The 23619-nt window shown below is 41.6% G+C and overlaps 1 pseudogene; it reads left to right on the forward strand.

Annotated features, from left to right (window-relative positions):
• Positions 1–4739: 4739 nt before the first annotated feature.
• Positions 4740–7615, forward strand: LOC129563884 (adenylyltransferase and sulfurtransferase MOCS3 pseudogene; annotated as a pseudogene).
• The last annotated feature ends 16004 nt before the right edge of the window (positions 7616–23619 follow it).

Consider the following 23619-nt stretch of genomic DNA (forward strand, 5'->3'; position numbering starts at 1 on the left):
CTCAGTTCAATTCAGTCACTCAGCCGTGTCCAGCTCTTTGTTACCCCATGGACTGCAGCACGCCAGGCCTCCCTGTCCATCACCAACTCCCGGAGTTTACTCAAACTCATGTCCATTGAGTCGGTGATGCCATCCAACCATCTCATCCTCTGTCGTCCCCTTCTCTTCCCACCCTCAATCCTTCCCAGCATCAGGGTCTTTTCAAATGAGTCAGTTCTTCACATCAGGTGGCCAGAGTATTGGAGTTTCCGCTTCAGCATCAGACCTTCCAATGAATATTCAGAACTGATTTCCTTTAGGATGGACTGGTTGGATCTCCTTGAAGTCCAAGGGACTCTCAAGAGTCTTCTCCAACACCACAGCTCAAAAGCATCAATTCTTTGGCACTCAGCTTTCTTTATAGTCCAACTCTCACATCCGTACATGACTACTGGAAAAACCACAGCCTTGACTAGATGGACCTTTGTTAGCAAAGTAATGTCTCTGCTTTTTAATATGCTGTCAAGTTTGGTCATAACTTTTCTTCCAAGAGTAAGTGTCTTTTAATTTCATGGCTGCAGTCACCATCTGCAGTGATTTTGGAGCCCCCAAAAGTAAAGTCTGTCATTATTTTCATCATTTCCCCATCTATTTGCCATGAAGTGATGGGACGGGATGGCATGATCTTCGTTTTCTGAATGTTGAGTTTTAAGTCAACTTTTTCACTCTCCTCTTTCACTTTCAATAAGAGGCTCTTTAGTTCTTCGCTTTCTGCCATAAGGGTAGTTTCATCTGCATATCTGAGGTTATTGATATTTCTCCCAGCAATCTTGATTCCAGTTTGTGCTTCATCCATCCTGGCATTTCGCATGATGTACTCTGCATATAAGTTAAATAAACAGGGTGACAATATACAGCCTTGACGTACTCCTTTCCCAATTTGGAACCAGTCTGTTTTTCCATGTCCAGTTCTAACTCTTGCTTCCTGACATGCATACAGGTTTCTCAAGAGGCAGGTCAGGTGGTCTGGTATTCCCATCTCTTTCAGAATTTTCCAGTTTGTTGTGATCCACACACTTAAAGGCTTTAGTGTAGTCAATGAGGCAGAAATAGATGGTTTTCTAGAATTCTCTTGCTTTTTCTATGATCCAATGGATGTTGGCAATTTGATCCTTTGCCTTTCTGAAACACAGCTTCTATATCTGAAAGTTCTCAGTTCATGTACTGTTGAAGCGTAGCCTGGAGAATTTTGAGCATTACTTTGCTAGTGTGTGAAATAAGTGCAATTGTGCGGTAGTTTGAACATTTTTGGCATTGCCTGTCTTTGGAATTGGAATGAAAACTGACTTTTTCCACTGTGGCCACTGCTGAGTTTTCCAAATTTGCTGGCATACTGAATACACTTTAACAGCATCATCTTTTAGGATTTCAAATAGCTCAGCTGGAATTCTGTCACCTCCACTAGCTTTTTATAGTGATGCTTTCTAAGGCCCTCTTGACTTTGCACTCCAAAGTGTCTGGCTCTATTTGAGTGATCACACCATCGCGATCAGTTTGGTTAGTTTTCTGTGATTGTGATTTTCATTCTTTCTTCCCTCTGGTGGATGAGGATAAAAGGCTTGTGGAAGGTTCCTGATGGAAGGGACTGGCTGTGGGGAAAGCTGGGTCTTATTCTGGGGGTCAAGGCTTAGAGGTGGGGAGGAGCCTTTATTCACGTGGATATCCCAGCACAGAGGTTCTGCCCATAGACATGGCCTGAGCAGAGGCCCAGGCTTTTATTTATCTAAACTAGACTTCATAGTAAGCACTGTGAATGGCAGGGACCATGTTGGTCTCATTCTCAACTCCAATCCCAATGCCTAACATAAGATTGGCAAACAGATACTCAAAAATCCCTCTTGACTGAATGCATAAAATTGAATCCCCAAGAAGCCAACATGGCAATAACCCTGCACTTAATTTCTCAGTAAATACAACTTGTTTGGAACATGAAACATGTTCCAAACGATTTTTATTGACTCAAAAAAGCAAGGAAATGAGTGAAAAGTGTTATTTTTGTACTCTAGTATCTCAGGTTTGCGAAGACCCAGTAAACAAAGGCATCAAAAATGATAGCTTAAAAATTACAAAAATTTAAATCAATAAAATGAGCTGGCCAGTTCAGTGGACCCTGTTGAATGCCCTCAGGAGCATAGTGGCAGAGATAGGACAGTAAACCTTTATAACAAAGGAATTTTTTAGGAAAATGAAGAGGTTAAGGCAGAAAGTAACTTGTAGACTCTTAAAATCCCTTCTGTTGGAGGGGAAAAGAATGATTCTGACACTTATTAAAATGGCAAGGAAGACTTTATTAGGTACTATTGCAATAATTATATTGGGGAGGAAAAGCTTTTCCTCTGTCATCTTAGTTTGATTGGGAACTTGCAAATTAAACTGACACAAGACACTAAATGGTAGCAGAATATGTAAGCCCAGAATATGCCACTTTGGCATAAGAATTCTTTTAGCTGAAGGCAACTGAAGACCCATGCCCCCATCTCTCTACTAGGAAGGATCACTGCTGCTGCTGCTGCTGCTGAGTCACTTCAGTCGTGTCCGACTCTGTGTGACCCCTTAGACGGAAGCCCACCAGGCTCCCCCGTCCCTGGGATTCTCCAGGCAAGAACACTGGAGTGGGTTGCCATTTCCTTCTCCAGTGTGTGAAAGTGAAAAGTGAAAGTGAAGTCGCTCAGTCGTGTCCAACCCATAGCGACCCCACGGACTGCAGCCTACCAGGCTCCTCCATCCATGGGATTTTCTAGGCAAGAGTACTGGAGTGGCTTGCCATTGCCTTCTCCGAGGAAAGATCACTGGAGATAACTAAACACTTATCATCCCAGAGGTCGCCCCAGAGGGATCTACATAACAAATTTTACTAACAAAGTCATTAATGCCCCATATATTTAACTTCTCAGAATTTGCCACTCTTAGAAACTCAAGGTCCTTTTCCTTTGTCTTGTCACTTCTCTAAAATGTATTGTTCTCAGGAATTCCCTGGCACTTTAACTGCTTGGACCAGGTTCAATCCCTGGTTGGGGAACAAAAATCCTGCAAACCATGAAGTGCAGGCAAAAAACTAAATAAAATGTATTGCTCTCTTGTTAAGATACTGTATAAGCCAAGTTCTAAACACCTGTTTGAACTCATCACTGAGTGTTTCCATGTATATGCACAATGCAGGCATTAATGAAAGAAAGTGAAGTCTCTCAGTCTTGTCCAACTCTGTGACCCCATGGACTGTAGCCTGCCAGGCTCCTCTGTCCATGGGATTTTCCAGGCAAGAATACTGGAGGGGATTGCCATTTCCTTCTCCAGGGGATCTTCCCAACCCAGGGATCGAACCCAGGTCTCCCACATTGCAGGCAGACTCTTTACCATTTGAGCTACCAGGGAACCCCCTAGCACGCATTAATAAACCTGTTTGATTTTCTCTTGTTAATCTGTCTTTTATCAGTCTTTAGGACTCCAGCCAATAAACCTAGGATCAGTAGAAAAAACAGATTTTTTTCCTTCCCTACAACAGATTAGCTAGAGAAAAGACAGATTTTTATTCATGTTTGTATGTACAGGAATTCACAGAAAAATGTGATTCAAGGAGGCATGTAGAATTAGGATTTATGTACCATCTTATTAGGGAAAAGGAAGGGAAGAAGAGAGCTTAAGGGAAAACAAATAACTTTTTGGAATGATAAATAGGCCCTTAGGAGAACAGATGGGAGATATGGTAGTTTTGCAAAATATCTGTTTATATGTGACCCAGAAGCTTCTCATCTCTGATGATAAAAGTTAATCTTCCCTTGTTGCTCCCAGAAAGAGGATTTATGACAATTTAGTTCTTTGTAGCAGCTCTGCTTTTAGGCAGATAAGAGATTTCAGGAACTCAAATACCTTCTCCAAATAATTTTAATGCCACAGTGGCATATTCTGGACTCCATCAAGTGTCAAGTATCAAGACTTTCACAACAGGGGAGAGAGTTTGGGCTCAACTCTGAATACAATGAGGTCAAGTGGGAATTCATAGCCAATGGGCAGAATGAAGGGTCAGTAGATGGAAAATTACTAAGGAGACATCAAGGGTAGAAAGATTCTTGCTAAACCAACTCTACAGGATTCTTACTGAAGGCAAGCTAAGGTGATCAGACATCAAGGATAGGGGATTCTCTTTAAGCTGATTTCGTAAGATTCTTGCTACAATTGGACTAGGCAGACAGAAGACAGGGCCCAAGTACAAGGCCTAGTTGAGAAGAGGTCTCAGAGGAGCCTGCTAAAGTTTGATCAAGGGAAAAGTCTGTCACTTCTGAGCCCAAACTGAAGCGGACCTCAGTATTTATCACATGTTACCTGAACTCCAAGGGCACTCTATGACCATGGCCTAAATGGAGTCAGAGACAATTGCAGCATGTTTCTTTTCCTGCTCTGCTCACAAAAAAGAAAGGAGAAATATCATCTAACCAAAACTGACCCAGGAACATTATGGAATGGGAGAAAATACTTGCAAGCCATGTATCTAAGCAGTTAATATCCAAAATACATAAAGAACTCACACAACTCAATACCGAAAACAACAAAACAATCCAACTTAAAAATGGGCAGAATAGAATAGACATTTTTCCAAAGAAGTCATCCAGATAGCCAATAGGCACATAAAAGATGCTGAACACCTAATCATCAGGGAAATACAAATCAAAATCACAATAAGATATCACCTCATTCCTGTTAGGATGACTATCATCAAGAAGACAAGAGATAACAGTATTGGTAAGAATGCAGCAAAAAGGGAATTCTTATGCACTATTGACGTGACAGCCACCATTCCACAATAGAAAATAGTATGAAGGTCCCTCAAAAAATTAGTTACTCTATGACTTAGCAGTTCTACTCCTGGGTATATGTCTGAAGAAAATGAAAATAGGATATCGAAAATGTAGCTACACTGCCATGTTTATTGTAACAACCTAAGTGCCCATCAATAGATGAATGAAGATGTGATATATATATATGTGTGTGTGTGTGTGTGTGTGTGTGTGTGTATGTATGTATGTATATATATATATTGTCAGGATGGAAAATATTTTTTCCTTCTACCCTTCTAGATTCTTTGGCTGGTCTAATAATTAAATTGACACAAGACAGATTATCTGGGAAAAAGCAAATTTAATCTCATATACACAGGAACCCTGTAAAAAATGAGACCTAAAAGCAGGCAAATACATGAGGCTTATATGCCATTCTGAGCTAAGGAATGGTATAGTGGCTCAAAGGGGCTTCATAGGGGAAGAGAGCAATTCACAGGACAATAGAAAGAGCAAATGTTTGCCCTGCCATGTGGGTAAGTCTTACCTATAAAAATTTATCTCTGATTGTAGCTCTCTTTCCAGACCAGATCTTTCTAAATCCTTTTAGGCTGTTAAGAGAGAGGCAGAAGACTTTCTTGAGCCTGCTGGGTCTTGATTACCTTTAGCTCAAAATAATCCAAAACATGGCACATTTGGAGGTGGCATATTATGCTCCCCTTCAATATAATGGAATATTATATTATTCAGCCATAAGAATGAAACAAATTGTGCCATTTGTAACAACATGGGTGGACTTTGAAGACACTATGCTAAATGAAGTAAGTCAAACAGAGGACAGATACTATGTGATATCATTTATATGTAGACTCCAAAAAAAGGCAAACTTGTGGAAACAGAGAGTAGAATGGTGGTTACCAGCGGGTTTGATCAAAGGGTATGAAGTTGCAACTATAAGATGAATAAATTCTGGAGGCCTAATGTACAGAATGGGCTTCCTTGGTGGCTCAACAGTAAAGAATCTGCAGTGCAGTATGCAGGTTCGATCCCTGGGTGAGGAAGATTCCCTGGAGGAGGGCATGGCAACCGACTCCAGTATTCTTGCCTGGAGAATCCCATGGACAGAAGAGCCTGGAGGGCTACAGTCCATAGGGTGGCAAAGGGTCGGACACAACTGAAGGGACTTACCACTCACACAGTGTACAGCATAGTGATTATAGTCAACAATACTGCATTATATACACTTCACATTGCTAGGAGACTAATCTTAAATGTTCTCATCACAAAAAAAGAAATGATAATTATGTGATGTGAGAGAGGTATCAACCAATGCTATGGTGATACTCACAATATATTAATGTATCAAATCAACACATTGTACACCCTAATCATACACACTACTGTATGTCAGTTATATCTCATTTTTAAAAACTGACCCAATGAGTGTCATAAATATCCCCTGGAATCCTATAAAACGTAAGGTTTCTGTGGGGGTTCTATAGTAGAAAATATTAAGAGGCTGACGGCGGCCCTTTCAGCAGAGCAGGAGTCAGCGCGCTCAGTTCCGGTGTCGCCCCTGCCTCCCAGGGTGGCTCTGTCCCGAGGAGATCCGGCACTATAGCTGGCAGCTAGTGCTGCCGGAGCTCGGCGTGCAGGGGCAGCTGCGCCTGGCGGCCGCGGCCATTCCCATAGTAGGCTGCAGGGGGCTCAGTTGCCCGCTGGCGCAGTACTTGGCCACGGCCAGCATCGGCCGCCTGGGCCTCGTGGACTACAGCGTGGTCGAAGTGAGCAACCTGGCCAGCCAGGTGCTGCACGGCGAGGCCCTGGCCGGCCAGGCCAAGGTCTTTTCGGCGGCCGCCACCCTGTGTCGCCTCAATTCAGAGGTGGAGTGCATGCCCTACACCCAGGCGCTGACGCCGATCACGGCGCTGGACCTCGTCCGCCGCTACAACGTGGTGGACAACTGCTCCGACAACGCGCCCACCCGCTACCTGGTGAGCGACGCCTGTGTGCTCGCCAGCCGGCCCCTGGTGTCCGCCAGCACGCTGCGTTTCGAGGGCCAGCTCCTGGTCTACCAGTACGGTGGGGGGCCTTGCTATCGCTGCGTGTTCCCCCGGCCACCCCCGACGGAGACAGCGACCAGCTGCATGGATAGCGGTGTGCTTGGTGCGGTTACCGGGGTCCTGGGCTGCCTCCAGGCGCTGGAAGTGCTGAAGACCGCTGCGGGCCTGGGGCCCTCTTACAGCGGCCGCCTGTTGCTCTTTGACGCCCTCCAACGCGATTTCCACTGTATCCGGCTACGGAGGCGCAGGCCCTACTATGCCGCCTGCCGGGAGCGGCCCACCATGACCGACCTGCAGGACTACGAAAGCTTCTGCGGTTCGTCAGCCACGGATAAGTGCCGCTCCCTCCGGTTGCTGAGCCCGGAGGAGTGGATTTCCGTTATAGACTATAAGCGACTTCTGGATTCTGGGTCACCCCACCTGTTGCTGGACGTCAGGCCTCAAGTGGAGGTGGACATCTGTCGTCTGCCTCACGCCCTGCACATCCCTTTGAAACGTTTGGAATGGAGGGATGTGGAGAGCGTGGAAGTCTTGGGAGAAGCCATCCGGGAAGGGAAGCGGGGCACACAGGAAGGGGCGTCTGTCCCCATTTATGTGATTTGCAAACTAGGCAACAACTCCCAGAAAGCCGTGAAGATCTTGCAGTCCTGGGCACACTTGGACTCTTTAACAGTTAAGGACGTTGTAGGGAGGGTCATGGCCTGGGCTGCCAAAATCAATGGAAAGTTTCCGCAGTACTGAGGTGGCTGGTAGAGTCTGACCAGCGAAGGGTGTGGGTTGCCATGTTACCTAAAGCTTTTGGCCTTCATTTATTTGCATTTTTTTCCCAGTAATGTATGGAGGAGCCTGGGATTCTACAGTACCTGTGATTAGGTGGACTTCTTTTTATAAGAATCTTTTAAATTGTAATTTATCGAATGAGGTAGTTATTAAGGGGTTATAACAATGTTCTTGTGACCTGTCTTACGTTTGCAGCACTTGCTGCAAGTGGTGTGTTTTGAATTCAGGTCATTCGCCTGTCCTGCGCCCCTCCCCCACCAAATAAAAAGCTTTTCAGGCTGTGAGGGCGATCTGGTTGTAACACCTGTCGCCCCTTTGATCGCCAGGGTTGATGCAACTGACCTGGCTTGATAGGCGGGTGTCTCCTTCCTCCTTCACTGCTCCCATGAGCGTTTCTCCCGAAGCTGTGCCCTCAGTGAAATCGGACAGCCATCCCAGGTGGAGGAGGACGGGTCTTCAGTAAAGGGCCTAGGAGTAGCTGTGCTTCCCCGATAGAACCTCCAAGCAAGCTCCCAAGTTTACTCTCTTTAAATTGTACACTTTAATGCTTGGAAAGGTGTAATAAACTTAATTGATTACAGATAAAATAGTTAAGCTCAGTTTATTGTTTAGTAAGACATTTTTTGGGTGTTATTTCTACTTCAAATGCTAAAACATGTTCTAGAGCAGTGGTCCCCAACCATTTTGGCACCAGGGACTGATAACATGGAAAACATGTTTGGGTTGGGGTGCGGATAATTTCGGTTTCCATCACCCACCTCTCCACTTTGCAGTCTGGTACCTAACAAGCCACCAAACAGGACTGGGGTTCTGGGACCCCATTTATAGAGAAATCAATATTTAAAATGTAAATTATTTAAGCATTAAAATGAAAATTACCTGAGGGAAAAATATTAAGATTAATTTTAATAAAAATATTTCTTTATAAAAAGAGGAAGGGGAATTCCCTGGTGGTCCAGTGATTAAGCGTTTTCATTGCTATGGGCCAGAGTTTGATCCCTGGTTGAGGAGCTAAGATCCCACAAGCCACAGGGTTTGACCAAAAAAAATAGAGGAACGAGGATTCTTAACTGTGATGGAGATCAGGAGGTGCTACCCTTGGCATATTGAATATTTTAGCTGAAAAAGTTTGATAAAACAACAAGCTGTTTCTAGCTGTGCTAAACCATTTGTCGTGATGAGCTTTCCTAGCTCTCTTTCCTTTTGTGTCTTCCCTCATGCCCCCTTGACTCCCACCTTGCTAACGTGTTTCCCCATTCTTGTCTCATTATCCGCGCACCCTAGTGGCGGCCCCTCCTCTGTAACTTGGTCCCTCTGTTCCAGTAGGTAGGTCATGAAATTTTGGCCACTCAGTTTTAAAGAGTATGCAGAGGAAAAACTGTCCTGAGGGGGGAATTGAAAAGGAGTACAGAGTTCTTTTAAAAATAAAAGCTAATACAGAAAGATTAAATATATCAAATTACTCATCTCCTTTTATTCTCCATCCCCCATACAGTTCAAAGCTATCAAAAATTTTCACCAAACCTCATAATGAACAACGTCAGAGAAGCCCCAGCTTGGTGAAAAGAGTTGTAGTCACAGGAACTAGTAGCAGCTAGAATCATCTTAGACAGTAAAGAATCTGCCTGCAATGCAATGAGACTTGGGTTAGATCCCTGGGTCAGGAAGATCTCCTGGAGAAGGGAATGGCTACCTACTCCAGTATTCTTGCCTGGAGAATTCCATGGACAGAGGAGCCTAGGGGCTTCTACAGTCCATGAGGTCTCAAAGAGTCTGACACGACTGAGAAACTAGCACTTTCAGAATCAGCTGATAGGAATCCTAAAGCCATTATAATCAAATATGCACACTTTGGAGCTCTATGCACTAAAGATTGAGAGACTCTACAAACTACTATGTATAAGATAAATAAGCTACAAGGATATATTGTAGAACACAGGAAATACAGCCAATATTTTACAATAACTATAAACAGAGTATAACCTTTAAAAATTATTAATCACTATGTTGTACACCTAAAACTAATATAATCTTGGAACTCAGTTATACATCAACTTTTAAACAAAGTTAGAGAACCTGAAATCAGACCTTCTCTTTCACCCTGGGAAAAAATCCTGTCTCCTGTTGATCACATGGCAAGTCCAACCCAAGGGTTTAGTTAACCTTTTGTGATTTCTTACCTTTTCAGCATTCCTGTTCTTAACTTCTCTGCTTTTCACCCCACCATTCACCTTGCCAGAAACCTTGTAGAGAAATATTTGTGTTTCAATGGGAAACTCTGCAGCATTTACAGCATTCCCATCCAGGGTTATCCTTACAAGATTCTAGTCCCCCCCCCCCCCCCCGTTCATTGTCTTTGAGCTACTTTGCAATTCTTTTCAAGCTGTAGATATCCGATAGATATGTAAATTCTGTCCTGTTGGGTAGTAATTCTAATTAGCTTCCTTCCCCCAAAGTGCAAAAATCATGACTTTTCCATTTGGGGGACATTTGCAATTCATCCCAACAGTCTTTTACTTCATATAAATCTGTGCTGGTTTGACTTTTTCTTTGAACTGGTTATAACATCTGTCTGGTTCTCTTATATTGTAGAAGTGACAAAGACTCTTTCTTTGACCAAACTTTAGTCAGGCTTCCCTGAGTCCACTTCTCTGCTAGGCCTTGATGTTGGCCCTGCGTTCTTGAAGGGCCTGCGTAGCCTGGTGATAGCAAGAATCCTGCTAAGTCATTTAGAGTGAATCCTCCCACCCTTGAGATTCCATGGCCCTGACCTGCCTCCAGCAAGAATCCTGTGAGCTCGGTTTAGCAAGAATCTCCTTGATGATGTTTTTCTTCTTGGTAATTTTCCATCCACCAACCCCTCTAATTCAAATCCCCAGCTGTCTTTGATCTATTCGCAACCGAGCCAGATCTATACTGAGGCCTCTTTTCCCCTAATGCAATAGTTCCGGAATAAAGTATGCTTTAACTACTATCAGGCTCTGGTTCTCTTTAATAGGGATAAAATTGATTCTTTAGCATGTGTTTATTGTTTTATCTGTATGAGAGTCATGATTTTACTTTTCCTGATATCACCAAAGCTTATCTGTCATTTCTTCAAAGGAAGATGGATTCCATTCATATCTCTTTCAGGAAATCTTTATGATGTGTTCCTTCAGTGCTGAACCAGTGCATATGTGATGAATGTGTGATATGTTGCTTTGTTCTTAGGAAGATTTACCATCATCCCACATTAAAGACTGAGTTCCCAAGAATCCAGAGAATCATGTGTTTCTTTGATATTCCCAGATAAGGACCTTACTCAAGACTGGTGGAATTTATGTTCACAGAGATGGCCTCCAGGAGTGTCGGTCTGACAGTCACGTCCCATGAAGGCTGGAGGCAGGAATCATCGAGCAAGGCCATTGAGCCCAGAAACAGCCATTAACACAGCCCATGCTCTCAAGCTAAACTGTTTCATTGCCCTGGGCCCTCATTCGGTCTTGGAATTCTTTCCTACACACAGCACTTACTAATTAACCTGTTTGTCTAATTCCTTCCTATGGCAGATTAGAAGCAATGACCTCAAAGTGTCCTCTTAGAAACAGGCATGATAACAGAAGGGTAAGGGACAGCTGTGTGGAACTCAGGAAAGAGGTCTGTAAAAGAAGTAAATCAAATAAAATGAATGCCTATGTTGCTGGCCAGTTTCAAAAAATAGAAGTCTATAGAAAAGGGTTTGGAACTATGTATAATATCCTCTGCTAAATGTAAGGCAAAGTATAATATATTGTGGTCAATGTACCTCACATATATGAAGTATTCATTTATATGGCATCTCCTCTATTCATCAGATAGGTTTGGTATTACTGAAAGATAGAGAATACATCCATATTACTATCTGGTTAATATTATCATGAAGGACTGATGCTGAAGCTGAAGCTCCAATACTTTGGCCACCTGCTGCTAAGAGCCGACTCATTGGAAAAGACCCTGATGCTGGGAAAGATTGTGGGCAGGAGGAGAAGAGGGCAACAGAGAATGAGATGGTTGGATGGTATCATCAACCCAATGGACATGACTTTGAGCAAACTCCAGGAGGTACTGAAGGACAGGGAAGCTTGGTGTACTGCAGTCCACGGGGTCGCAAAGAGTCAGACACCACTTAGCACTGAATGACAAAAATAAATCATGAATCGGTACTTGCTAATATACTTGTATTAGATTCTAAGAATTACTAGAAGAAACACTGGTCTTCAGGAAAAAAAGAAAACAGCTGCTGAAGACATAACTTATAGTCAGAAACTATTGCTAGATCTCAACTATTGATGAGTTGTCTGAGGCCAATGTCCCAGAGTCCCTGCTTTGGGAATTCAAGATGACATCAAGCCTTTTCTTCCCCTAAGCAAGCACAACTTTGGGCATTCCTAACTGTGCTAAGCTCTTCCCATGAAAGCAAACTTCATCAAAAATCAGGGGCTATCATAAGACCATCACATACATCTCTGCCCCTGTGGCCAAGGCTCATCTGCGTTGTATCCATGCTATAGAGCAGCAGCTAGACCGCTGGAAGCTACAGCAGACATCTTCTTAGCCTCTCTCTGACCCTATGGATCCCCTAGGAGTAGAAGCCTTACCACTTAAGGACAAAACCCAGCATTTGGCAGCTAGTCACATTGGCTCCTATGAAATTCTAAGAATTTTGTGCTTCACACAAAACTGTTCAATGTTGCTCTAATCTAAATGGTGTTGTCCTACTTCCTCTTCAGAATGACTGAATCTCATGACTGTCTAGAATCCATTTAAACTCGAAGTCTTCTTCATCCTGACCTGACTAGTGATCCTTCACAGCACTGTCTCTCAAAGTGTGGTCCCAAGTATCATCCGGCACTATTTACAAATGCAAATTCTTGCACTCCACTCCAGATCTTCTGAATCAGAAACTCTAGGAGTGGCATTCACCAACCCATAGTTTACTAAGTCCTCCAAATTACTGAGGCAAACTAAAGGTTGAGAACCACTTCCCTAGACAATCTTGATATGATGTTTATTGATGACTCATTTGTTGTTCAAGCACTCAGTTATGTCCAACTGTTTGCAACCCCAAGGACTGCAGCACGTGAGGCTTCCCTGTCCTTCACCATCTCCCGGAGCTTGCTCAAACTCATGGCCATTGGTGATGACATCCAACCATCTCATCCTGTATCTCCCCTTCTCCTCCTGCCTTCAACTTGTCAGCATCAGGGTCTTTCCCAATGAGTCGGCTCTTCCCATTAGGTAACCAAAGTATTGGAGCTTCAGCATCAGTACTTCCAATGAATATTCAGGACTGATTTCCATTAGAATTGACTGGTTTGATCTCCGTGCAGTTTCCAAGGGATTCTCAAGAGTCTTCTCCAACACCACAATTCAAAAGCATAAATTTTTGGCTCTCAGCCTTGTTTATAAGTCCAACTCTCACATCCATACATGACTACTGGAAAAACCACAGCTTTGACTAGATGGACCTTTGTCAGTAAAATGATGTCTCCACTTTTTAATATGCTGTCTAGGTTTGTCATAGCTTTTCTTCCAAGGAGAAACCATCTTTTAATTGCATGGCTGCAGTCAACATCTACAGTAATTTTGGAGCCCAAGAAAATAAAGTCTGTCACTGTTTCCCTGGTTTCCCCATCTATATGCCATGAAATGATGGGACTGGATGCCATGATCTTAGTTTTGTGAATGCTGAGTTTTAAGCCAGCTTTTTTCACTCTCTCCTTTCACCTTCAAGAGGTTCTTTAGTTCTTCACTTTCTGCTCTAAGGGTGGTGTCATCTGCATATCTGAGGTTATTGATATTTCTCCCAGCAATCTTGATTCCAGTTTGTGACTCATCCAGCCTGGCATTTCTCATGATGCTAGATTTCTCTGCATGGAAGTTAAATAAGCAGAGTGACAATATATAGCTTGATGCACTCCTTTCCCAATTTTGAACCAGTCTGTTCCATGTTTGGTTCTAACTGTTGCTTCTTGACCTACATACAGGTTTCTCAAGAGGCAGGTAGGGTGGTCTGGTTTTCCCATCTCTTTCACAATTTTCCACAGTTTGTTGTGATCCACATAGTTAACGCCTTTAGCATAGTCAGTGAAGCAGAAGTAGATGTTTTTCTGGAATTCTCTTGCTTTCTCTGTGATCCAGTGGACGTTGACAATTTGATCTCTGGTTCCTCTGCCTTTTTTAAATCCAGCTTGAACATCTGGAAGTTCTTGGTTCACATACTGTTGAAGCCTAGCTTGGAGGATTTTGAGCATGATGATTTTATTAGCAGGTGAAATGAGTGCAGTTGTGCAGAAATTTGAACATTCTTTGGCATTGCCTTTCTTTGGGATTGGAATGACAACTGACCTTATCCAGTCCTGTGGTCACTGCTGAGTTTTCCAGATTTGCTGGCATACTGAGTACAGCACTTTTACAGCATCATCTTTTAGGATTTGAAATAGCTCAACTGGAATTCCATCACCTCCACTAGCCTTGTTCATAGTGATGCTTTCTAAGGCCCACTTGACTTCGCACTCCAGGATGTCTGACCCTAGATGGTGTGAGTGATCACACCATCGTGATTATCTTGGTCGTGAAGATATTTCTGTATAGTTCTTCTGTGTATCCTTGCTACCTCTTCTTAATATCTTCTGCTTCTGTTAGGTCCATACCGTTTCTGTCCCTTCTTGTGCCCATCTTTGCATGAAATATTCCTTTGGTACCTCTAATTTTCTTGAAGAGATCTCTAGTCTTTCCCATTCTATTATTCTCTATTTCTTTGCATTGTTCACTGAGGAAGGCTTTCTTATCTCTCCTTGCTGTTCTTTGCAACTCTGCAATCAGATGGGTATATCTTTCCTATTCTCCTTTGACTTTCACGTGTCTTCTTTTATAAGGTCTCCTTGGACAACCATTTTGCCTTTTGCATTTCTTTTTCTTGGGTTGGTTTTGATCACTGCCTCCTGTACAGTGCTACAAATCTCCATCCATAGTTCTTCAAGATATAGCTCATATCTTGAGAATAATAAGGGCATATTTTGTGCTGGCTATGCTATAACTTCTGAATATTCTGCTATTGAAGTTGGTCCATTACATACAGCTCACTCCACTCAAAAAACTGAATGACAGCTACATCACTTGTGCTCGTGCTTAGTCACTTCAGTTCTGTCTGACTCTTTGCAATCCTATGGACTGTAGCCCGCCAGGCTCCTCTGTCCATGGGATTTTCCCAGCAAGAATACTGAAGTGGGTTACCATGTCCTTCTCCAGGGGATCTTCCCCACCCAAGGATTGAACCCACATCTCCTACATTGCAGGCAGATTCTTTACTGCTGAGCCACTGGAGAAGCCCAAGGTTTCACTCCACTCAAATAGCTGAATGACAGCAACATCACAAGCATGTCATTTTTCTAAAGAGTTAAGAGTACACATCTGTACTAATAGGTACATCTTTGGAGCTGTTCATGATTTTAGTACATTAAACAAAGAGGGAACAAAGAGGTTTTCTAACTTCTTCAGTCTCTCCATATAAAGTAGAAGAAATGTCATAATTTGTTGGAAACAATACAACATCCAACTAAAGTATCAGTTGTAAACAGAAGTTCCTTTTAAAGATAATACTTACAAAGCAAAAGGGAATTTCCTAGCTGGCTATTATGTTAAACAAGCAGTCTTTTCTGGTTTTGCTACCATAGGTATTCTGAAGACACTTGCTGAATCTGATTTCATGAATCCTGAAAGGTCCAATCAAATATGAAAATCTGCCCCCTCAGAAGCAAAGAAATGATGCCCATCTCATAACTGTCAAATATATCATTGGCATCAGCGTTGCCAAGATGGCTGCCTAACATCACCGAGGCCATCTTCAGACCCTTACTGCCTTCTCTGTGAAATTATTCACAATTGTAGTAGATCAGGTCAAACATTACAAAAATATTGGTGAGGAAATTTTGCTTAAGACAGGTAGACAAATCTGGTCTTATTTGTTGTTATCATAACCCAGGAAAAGCTATAAAGAACTCCTGCCTCAGAAACCATTTGAACATTTCCAAATGGATTTCATTCAATTGCACAAATGATAAAATTTTGAATAATACTATAGGGGATTAAGATATGCAAAAAATACCCCTTTAACACAAGGATTATTTGGAACTGAAGGCAACTGAGAACCAACAGGTGCTGAAAGAAACCTTCTCAGAGTTTCCCTTATCTATCTAAAAGCAGCAACCTCTGGGAAGCAAGGCTACCATAAATTCCCTCTTCAGGGTGGGTCGACTCCCAGGAGAGAGATCAAGAGTAAACCCACCATGAATGCCCTTTCTCAGGAAGTTTCAATCATGAAGAGAGAAAGACAACTCAAACCTGAGCCTGCATGAACAAACATCACAAACTTATCTCCCATTTGTTCTCCTAAGTACCCATTTGTCTCTTTCCTGAAGAACTTGTTTGTTCTTCCCATAAGAACCTTTTCTCCCGCTCCCTGTGCCCTTTTCCTACTAAAGCATATAAACCTCCAATTCTAACCACCCCTTTGAATGACTTATCACTCAGCATTCCCTCTTGTCTGCACATTGCACATGCAAATAAATTGTTTTTCCTCTTGCTAATCTTTTTGTCAGTTTCATTCACAAGCACCCTGGTACTGAACTAAGAAGATAGAGGAAGTTTTCCTCCCCTACAACACTTTAGTCAAGGTTTGTTAGTTTTATGCTCTTGTTGAAGTCTTCCCTTGCAAAGAGGCTAATACTATGCCACAAAAACAAAAAAGAGAATAGACTTTGTTTTTCCCACCTGGATAGTATGTTATTACTCTCTAGTGATAGATAGTCTCACTTTACAGGTGAAATTCTTAGGCAGCTGTATAAGTTAATGCCCACTAAAACATAAACTTTCTTGTCTACAATGATCGATAAAATTTTGGCCAAATCTTTTAAAATCAAAAGCATCCCAGTTTTCAGAAGAGTTTAATCTCCCTGACTTAAAATCTAACCATTAGGTCTAATGATAATGCACTCTTTACCTCAAACTCCTCAGAGGCTCTCCTCATAGGAAATGATTCCAGACCTTGCAGGACTGTTGTGACCCCTCCTTTATCAGGCTCCACCTTGTTAATACTTCGGGCTTGTCAATTATTGTCCAGAATGACATCATAGGTTCAACAGGTACACAGAAGGCAGTGTGACCAAATATACATTTACATGATTTGCAGTCAGGAGACTAGGTTACTATGAAGAGACACCAATGAAAGTATGCTTTAGAACTACACTTGAAAGGACCATTTCAGGTCCTTTTAACTACAAGTACTACATTAAACTTCATGATGTTGCTGGGGAGGAAGAAATTCCCTTCAACCCTTCTAGGTTCTTCTGGCTGGCCTAAGAGTTAAATTGACATGCGGCATACTAACAGGAAAAAAAATCAAACAAAAATTTAATAACATATACACAAGGGAGAGATCCAGGAAAACTGAGTAACTTATGAAAATGACCAAAACTCTCACCTTAAAGTACCATCTTCAGCTTTAAAAAATAGAGAGAATGTTAGGGGTTTGAGACTTCAAAGGGGAGGAAGGCAATTCACGGGAAGCTAGAAAAGGAAGTGTTTGATAAACAAATGTTTGCCGGACCATATTTGGGCTTCCCTAGTGGCTCAGCTGGTAAAGAATCTGCCTGCAGTGCAGGAGACCTGGGTTCAATCCCTGGGTTGGGACGATCCCCTGGAGAAGGGAAAGGCTACTCCAGTATTCTGGCCTGGAGAATCCATGGACTGTATAGTCCATGCAGAGAAGGCAATGGCAACCCACTCCAGTACTCTTGCCTGGAAACTCCCATGGATGGAGGAGCCTGGTAGGCTGCGGTCCATGGGGTCACACAGAGTCGGACACGACTGAAGTGACTTAGCAGCAGCAGCAGCAGCATATAGTCCGTGGGGTCACAGAGTCAGACACGACTGAGTGACTTTCACTTTCACAGAGATAGTGGAACACAGAATGGCCTCATCTCTAGGCCCTGCCTTGAGTCTACTCCTACACACACACACCTGGCTGGTATTCACTGCAGGTATGTTTGTTGTTACTGTGACCGACTCTTTGAAACCCCGTGGACTGCAGCTCGCCAGGCTCCTCTGTCCTCCACTGTCTCCTGCAGTTTGCTCAAATTCATGTCCATTGAGTTGGTGATGCTTTATTCTGAAAACAGGCCCTTTATTTAAATTCTTTAAGCAGCTAAGGGAGAGGTAAAAATAAAGACTTCCTAAATCTTCTGTTTCTTAAAAACAATCAGCCTAAATTAATCTTCATGTCAAAGAGACACTTTTGGGGATGAATGGCAAATTTTGCTCACCTATAGTATGCATCCAGGGATACATGCAAGCTGGTGTCAATGACACCATAAACAACACAACTGTGCCTGTTCCATGTACACCCTTGGGATTTTCTCTTGGTGTAATCAGATGGATCCCCTACACTTGTCACATTAAAACATGCAGTACACTTTGGTTATACTCATTCAGCCTTTTGAAGCATTCTAAACAGTACTTCCCAGTGCTTTCATTTTATTAAAATTTTGACATTTTATCTTATCAGGAGATATCCAAGACACTATCTCACTGATTTGTACAGGGATTTATACTCTGGTTAGGAGTTGATGAACTAGATCATGTTATCCATGTTACCAGACTCTGGCTCAAATAGCAAAAGAAATAGCTCAAGCATTAGAAGTACAGCAGCCCAGCATAAATTTATCAAAAGTTTTGTTTGCTCACCAGCCAATGTGGAGTCTGAGAGATGGGAAACACATTTTTTTGTACTTGAGTAAATCCCTTAGGAGACATGGAAAAATCAGTCAGTTAATTCAAAAGCCACTTGCTTACCTAATATTGACCAAATTAATCCTTGTGAATTGCATTCTTGGTTGGACTTAGGCAAACTAAGACGTTGAACATAAAATAGATCAAAATATTTGTTCTTATCATCCTTAGGCTTTTTGGCCCCCACCCTCCTCTATCTAACATCCAGGTTCTTAAAATGTTGTTGCACAACCATGATACCAAAACAGCGGCTAACTCATAATCAGCATCAGAAGGAACCTGCTATCCTCATGGTCAACCTACCTTGGTGGCTGAGTGACATAGAGGGTTCGTTGAGAAATCCTGAGAAAGTTGCAGCTGAGATGGGGTGCTAAGTGAAGACAGTGAAAGATGTAGCATACATTGCTTAGAGTTAAATCCCCAAGGTCTTCTGGGAATCCATAAACAACCAAATTGCTTTTTTTGAGGACCCAGTCTGCTGCCCATGGGCAGAACATTCCATGTGGCCCTTTGCTGGTGGCCAGCTCACTCAACAAAAGAAAACAAAGTTGACTATTTCAAAATACATTTGTGGTTTTCCTCCTTTCCTCTCTCGTCTTTCTTGTAGATAAATCCTTTGTTAGATAAAATCAATCTTAGTTTTTTGGCATTCAAGTAAATCAGTGTGATAATAATAAACGATGTCTTTGGATTTTTCTTTGACATACGTTACCTATTTTCTATAAGCCTCAGTTTCCTCATCTTGTAAAATATACAGTACACACCTAGAGGAAATTAAGTGAAATCACTAAAGTGCCAGTGCCTTCCCTCCCAGATACACTTGATGATGAAGGCATTTAATCAGACAGTCAACAAACATGACAGGTAGAAAAGTGCTTATAAAACAAAATGCTTGGTAGATTCCTAATCAGTTAATGAACCTTTGTGTGTGTTAAGCTTTCTCTTCTGGGGAAGGTACAAGAGGACAGACAAAATCCCTTCCTTCAAAGAGACAGAAGATGAGCTGGGAAGATAAAACACACACACAAATCAATAGTTCGAGAATGTGGCCATGGTGGAATTTAACAATTTGAATAAGCTGTGGAAAGACAAAAGAACATGAGGGTACTTATTCCAAGACTGCGTGAAAAGCTTCAGTTATATAAATTCACTGTGCCTCAGTTTCCTCAACTGTATAATAGGAATAGCAGCGTCTCCTTCAGAGAGTTCTGTGCTTTAAATGTGATAATAGGTGAAAAGCACTTAGCAAAGTGCCAGTATAAAGCAGGCAATATATAGTAGTTGTTAGCACTGTGATTTCAGTTGTTAATATTACCTTTATGTGCTTCATTCTTTCACATTCCCTTCCTGCAACCATGCTGCATAATACCTCTTTGCCCCATTTCAAAAACATTCCCTGCATTTCCTGGCTTCTATCTTGTTTTTTCTGAATATGCCATCACTCCCTCCCCAGATCCAGATCCATCCCAAATACGTGCAGAACTCATCTACCTATCACAGCCCTTCTCAGCTTTCAATATTAAATCAGTTTTTTTATGAATTTCATATAACTGTTAGAACATCTGTATTAGTAATACCTACCATGCACTGTGAAACAATAGTTACTCACTTAGCCAAAGCAACAATGAAAAATTTCAAAGGCACTTCAACATCTTAAGAAAACTTATATCATGTACAAAATTCTTTTCTCATGTTTCACTTTCCATAAGCCTTGATTTTGTTTTGTTTTTTTAACTTTCTGTATCCATCACCTTTCCCGTTCAGAAACAGTCACCTGTAAGCCAAACCCACTTTCTTTTCTCTTAATAAAATGTAATTTCATTCCTCATATCTTCTTTACTGAAAACACACACCCTACTTTTCTTAAGTAACCAAGAACTGACCTTTATATTAACATTTTATAGATTGGTGAGCATTAACTATTAACCCAAAGCTGAAGTTTTAGGCAAGGTGGGCTGTGTATCTCAAGGACATAAGAGTTAATTTCAAGTTTCTTTTTAGGCTTTTTTTTAAAATAAGCTAGCTGTTTTTAATTGCATATGCAGAAAGAACCAGTTTTGCAATTTTTAAAGAAATTTTGTCTTAGCCAATTTTCTCCAGAAGCTAAAGAATATTGTGACCACATTGTCTCTTTGTGGTCTTACTTTTGATATTACTTCTTAGAAGTAGAGATATCTCATATATAATGTGTAAACAGACATAAATAGGCAGACTAGAGATGTCATGGCTTCATTTAAAAGCTGTTATGAATCAGGTATTACAATATTAACTTACTAGTTTATAAGCAGTTGTTATACACTGAGGTTGCTTGTTCAGATGCCCAAGGCCTGCTGTCTGAAAGTTTGAATTAGGGAACTTTTTTACTTTTTATTTTTTTAGAATTCCATTAGTTTATTTTTATTTATTTTTTTAAATTTATTTATTTTAATTGGAGGCTAATTACTTTACATCAGCAATCGCACTCCTGGGCATACACACCGAGGAAACCAGAATTGAAAGAGATACCTGTACTCCAATGTTCATCGCAGCACTGTTTATAATAGCCAGGACATGGAAGCAACCTAGATCCACCTGCAGATGAATGGATAAGAAAGCTGTGGTGCATATTCACAATGGAGTATTACTCAGCAGTTAAAAAGAATACATTTGAATCAGTTCTAAAGAGGTGGATAAAACTGGAGCCTATTATACAGAGTGAATTAGGGAACTTTTTAAGTGTCACCATTTTTTCCCTTGCCTGCAGGTCCTTGAGGCCTGTATTTACATTTTGGTTCATACATTTGCAAAACAAAGACAGCTGCTTAGTTTTTCAAAGAGTAGTTCTGTTACCAAAAGTTACTAAAATCAGTGACAAGATTTTTTAGTCAAACTGAAATTTACTTTGTGAAGATCTGTGTTCTATATCTTTAGAGTCAAATTATTATACCTTCAAAGCTTTGTATAAAGCATTCAGCAAAGTACTTTTTGACTTTATAAGTTGAGCCAAAGTAAAATTACTATTTTTATATAAAAGGCTCTGGGATCCCTGGAGCTGGATAGAGCCTGGGAAGTCAAGCCCTTTTTACCTGTCTTAAAATAAGTGCTGGACAGATATCTCAGTGTAAATTTTTCTAGGCCCTTAAATATACGTAAATTAAAACCGAGATAAGTAGAACAGACTTGTTTGACTATTAATGGTGGGGACCAGTCTAGAGATCTCTTTGAGAAAATTAGAGACCAAGGGAACATTCCATGCAAGTTCAGTTCAGTCAATCAGTCGTGTCTGACTCTGCAACCCCATGGACTGCAGCACGCCAGGCTTCTCTGTCCATCACCAACACCCGGAGCTTGCTCAAACTCGCATCCATCAAGCTGGTGATACCATCCAAGCATCTCGTCCTCTGTCATCCCATTCTTCTCCTGCCTTTAATCTTTCCCAGCATCAGGGTCTTTTCCAATAAGTCAGTTCTTCACATCAGGCAGCCAAAGTATTGGAGCTTCAGCTTCCGCATCAGTCCTTCCAATGAATATTCAGGACCGATTTCCTTTAGGATTGACTGGTTTGATCTCCTTACAATCTAAGGTACTCTCAAGATTGTCTTCTGCAACACCACAGTTCAAAAGCATCATTTCTTCGGCACTCAGATTTCTTTAGAGTCCAACTCTTACATTCATACGTGACTACTGGACAAACCATAGCTTTGACCAGACAGACTTTTGTCAGCAAAGTAATGTCTCTGCTTTTTAATATGCTGTCTAGGTTGGTCATACTTTCCTTCCAAGAAGCAAGTGTCTTGTTAATTTCATGGCTGCAGTCACCATCTGCAGTGCTTCTGGAGCCCCAAAAAATAAAGTCTATCACTGTTTCCATTGTTTCCCCATCTGTTTGCCATGAAGTGATCGGACCACATGCCATGATCTTCATATTTTGAATACTGAGTTTTAAGTCAGCTTTTTTACTCTCCTCTTTCACTTTCATCAAGAGGCTCTTTAGTACCTCTTAGCTTTCTGCCATAAGGGTGGTATCATCTGCATATCAAACTTAATGATATTTCCCCCGGCAATCTTGATTCCAGCTTGTGCTTCATCTAGCCAGGCATTTTGCATGATGTACTCTGCGTATAAGTTAAATAAACAGGATGACAACATTCAGCCTTGACATACTCCTTTCCCAATTTGGAAACAGTCCTTGTTCCGTGTCTGGCTCTAGCTGTCGCTTCTTGACCTGCATAAAGATTTCTCGGGAGGCAGGTAAGGTGGTCTGGTATGCCCATCTCTAAGAATTTTCCAGTTTGTTGTGATCTACACAGTCAAAGGCTTTGGCGTAGTCAATAAAGCAGTAGATGTTTTTTCTGGAACTGTCTTGCTTTTTTGATGATCCAGCAGATGTTGACAATTTGATCTCTGGTTCCTCTGCCTTTTCTAAATCCACTTTGAACATCTGGAAGTTCTTGGCTCACATACTGTTGAAGCCTCGCTTGGAGAATTTTGAGCATTACTTTGCTAGCATGTGAGATGAGTGCAATTGTGTGGTAGTTTGAACATTCTTTGGCATTACCTTTCTTTGGGATTGGAATGACAACTGATGTTTTCCAGTCCTGTGACCATGCTGAGTTTTCCAAATTTGCTGGCATATTGAGTGCAGCACTTTCACAGTATCATCTTTTAGGATTTGAAATAGCTTAGCTAGAATCCCATTACCTCCACTAGCTTTGTTCATAGTGATGCTTCCTAAGGCCTACTTGACTTCGCATTCCAGGATGTCTGGCTCTAGGTGAGTGATCATGCCATCGAGGTTATCTGGGTGATTAAGATCTTTTTTGTATATTTCTTCTTTGTATGTATTCTTGCCAGTTCTTCTTAATATCTTCTGCTTCTGTTAGGTGCATACCATTTCTGTCCTTTATAGTGCCCATCTTGACATGAAATATACCCTTTGATCTTTAATTTTCTTGAAGAGATTTCTAGTCTTTCCCATTCTATTTTTTCCCTCTATTTCTTTGCATTGATCATTAAAGAAGGCTTTCTTATCTCTCCTTGCTATACTTTGGAACTCGACATTCAGATGTGTATATCTTTCCTATTCTCCTTGCCTTTCACTTCTCTTCTTTTCTCAGCCATCTGCAAGGCCTTCTCAAACAACCTTTTTGCATTTGTTTTTCTTGGGGATGGTCTTGATT

Source organism: Moschus berezovskii, chromosome X (assembly GCF_049115385.1).
Source record: "Moschus berezovskii isolate FMDL1 chromosome X, NW_MosBer_1.0, whole genome shotgun sequence".
In the NCBI taxonomy this organism is placed as follows: domain Eukaryota; kingdom Metazoa; phylum Chordata; class Mammalia; order Artiodactyla; family Moschidae; genus Moschus; species Moschus berezovskii.